A 3,374-nucleotide genomic window follows, 5' to 3' on the forward strand; every position below is an offset into this window, starting at 1 on the left:
CCCGTGGTTTTCCTACTCAGAATCCCCTCCTGGCTAGGGGATTCTTACTTCCTTGTGTAGGGTCAAGGGTCTGTAGACAGGAGGAAAAAAACCCCCATATAATAGGGACCTCATTGGTCTTCTGTCTAATCCTGACTAGAAGGACTTAAAAACAAACTTTACTAGTGCAGTTTCCCTGGGAAGCAGGTCAAGGATGGCGGGTAGAGAAAGAGAGAAAAACCAGATAAAGAAGGGCACCAAATGGCCTTGGAACTTGCACCAAGGGACCAGAAAAAGAGCTGGCAGGAAGGACAAAGAGAGAAAGCCACGTGCACAAACCCTAAGCTGCCCGCCTCCAGTAGAATGCAGGGAAAGCAAAAAAGAGGGAGGGGGTTGCCTAACATTGGGGAAGGCTCTTATTCACTGTCCACAAGGATATGCTCACACCTATGCACTAATGTATACATATACATGTGTGTGTATTCACCCCAGAGTCGCTACAGTGTTCACTCTAGGGTCATTATACGGTTCAACAGCTATCCACACCCCCATTACTAACCCTAAGCTAACCATGACTAAGGCACCTCCTTGCCATTAGCCACCCACCCCAAAGATAAGGCCTTAAAAAGTAGGGCAAGGACAAATAGACGGAAAGAAGCTGCACATGGACCACCGAAGAAATGATATAGGCAGAGGTGCCCAGAAGCCAAGCCAGTTCTGGCCAGTTAGGAGTGGGGGAAAGGCCCTTGACTGCCCTATGAAAGCAGCCGAGAACAAAGGCCCCCATATCTTCCATCTTTCAGGAGCCCCCACCCCGATTCTCTCTTTTCAGGGTGGCCATCTATCTTCTCTTTTGCCTTTTTACAAATAAAGTGTCTTCCTTTTATTAAACTTTGCCCCTCTAATTTTTTACTGGGCTGCTCATCCCCAACATGACACTTGCCCTTTTATCTTCTACTTCCTTGCCTATATATTTTACTTTCTAGCCATTTATTTATTTATTTTGAGACAGAGCCTTGTATGTAGTTCGAATTGGCCTTGAACTTACTATGAAGCCCACACTGGGCTCGAACTCACAGGGATCTGCCTGGCTCAGCCTCCCAAGTGCTGGAGTTACAGGCCTATGCCATCACATTTGGCCCTTTCTGGCCTTTCTGTCTTTTAAATAAATTCGCCTGCACCTTATCTCCTCTATCTGCAATTTCATTCTTGGTCACCACGGGCCACAATCCCAGGTTTCCGGTGACAGCACTACTGTCCATTACAGTTTGTCCAGGATTGCCCCTGACAGATGGGGACTCCTGGCATTCAGGAGCTTTCTATTTTTCTCTTCAAGTCCTCTAGTCCAGCACAGTGCCTGGTGAGTGGAGTGTTTAAAAGGAAATACATGGGAGTATATAGGGAGAAAGGTCTCTGGCTCAATATAAACACAAATTCCTAACATTTCAACCAAAATGTGCCCAACAGATTCCAGTGTCTTTTAGTGTGTGTGTGATTATGATAAATATCTATTTTTTTGAGATGGAGTCTCTATGTAGCTCAGGCTGGCCTCAAACTCACAGTGATCCTCCTGCCTCAGTCTCCTGAGTGCTGGGATTACAGGTGTGGGCCACCATGCCTGGTGGTACATTTTATTTAAATTGAATATGCTTCATAAAAGAAGAGTCAATATGCTGACATAATTTTTTTTTGTTTGTCTGAGGCAGAATCTAGCTATGTAGTTCAGGCTGGCTTTGGACTCACTGTGTATCCCGGGTTGGCCTCAAACTTGAGGTGATCTTCCTGTCTCAGCCTCCCCAGCACTGGGATTATAGTTATGTGCCACTGCACCCGGCTGAAATCAATTTTAGACTTTCTTCTGAAAGCTCCATTCAACCATCTTTATCATCACTTCTCTTTCTCTCTTGATTTGCATATATGCCAGTCAAATATTACTTTCTAGAGAGGTTGTAAGTTTTGTGAGTGTTCTTACAGCTGCAAAGTAGTTTATTTTCTGTTTCTCTTGTGACTTTCTCAGCTCACCCCAGCCATACTTCTCTCGTCTGTGCATGTACCTACAGCCTTCCCAGTTTTTCTTTGTCTTCTTTCTTACCACCTTACCTGCTTACATTAGCCTATGTGCTAAGCCTATGTTTAATTTTTTTTTGATGAGGTAATGCTTTTCAGTAACTTCATGGTTATAAACTGGATGTTAAAAACAGTTAAATAAAGATAGAGACAATGCTGCACCATACTCTCATTTTCTTCATCATTTCCTTATTTTAAATTGTATCCCTTAATTTCTTTATATCTACTAGACACTCCTGACTCGCTGTTCATACGTTGCTGCTTCTCCGCACAGCAATGATATATGTGTGTGCTGTCCATACACGTGCACATTTCACACTGTTTTCCAGTGTAAACAACATCATCCCTAGAGTATCTAACCTTGACTGAATCTGGTTTGCTGATTCAAAGCTGGAAATTCTTTCAAGATCAAAGACTAATTGCTCTCGTTATTCCCCATGGATTGAACATCTTTGAAAGCACAATATTCCCTAATAAGTCACGAGAGAGCTCATTTAGCCACAGAAAAGCTCAGCCCAGTCAATGGAAGTATTATGATTGTTTTCCATTTATGTCAAGGGCTACAATTATCCATTATACAGCTAATGATATTTCAGAAATGAATATTATTCTCTTCATCCTATATCAAACAGAAATCTATCATTTTTACAGTTTCATTATTATTCCTGCTGATTTGTAATCTGTCTTGTTGTCAGCTCTCTCTTTACAAGCAATAATGTCCCCTCTAGAGACCTAGTGGAAGCAGTTCAAGAAAGTAATCCTCTGGATATAAAGACCTCAGGGCACATAGCCTGCATTTTTTCTTTCTTCTTACTATTAAAATAGAACAAACAGGGGCCGGGGATTTAGCTCAGTGGTTTCACTGCCTGCTGCGCAAGCGCAAGGACCTGAGTTCGATCCCTGGTACAAAAAAAAAAATAGAACAAACCAATTCAGAAGAGTGAGTGTCACCATGTACCTGGGAATATCTTGTGGCACTCACAGGCTGGGTAAAACTCCATCAGGCCTTCAAACTTTTTTTTGAGGGGGAGATGGATGGCAGGAGGGAGGGGAAGACAGAGCGGGAGGGGGAAGAAAAGGAAGAGAAAGAGATCCTAGGAAATGCCTTGTTTAATAAAATAAATGTTCAAATAAGAATAAGTTTGGAGGCACGCCCACCAGCCGCCAGCTTAGCTGTGTGGGCAAAGCAGTCGTGGGCTAAGCAGTCGTGGGCTGACTGCGACCTGCTCCGTCCAGCTCGCTCCGCCCACTTGGGAACAGGAGATGGTGTGGACACCTCCCCCCCCCCCGCCCCGCACCCCCACCAGCCGCCAGTTTAGCCTCGCGGG

This window comes from Heterocephalus glaber, unplaced genomic scaffold, assembly GCF_053883595.1.
Source record: "Heterocephalus glaber isolate CG9 unplaced genomic scaffold, H.glaber_assembly_v1.0 deba00001594, whole genome shotgun sequence".
Taxonomy (NCBI): domain Eukaryota; kingdom Metazoa; phylum Chordata; class Mammalia; order Rodentia; family Bathyergidae; genus Heterocephalus; species Heterocephalus glaber.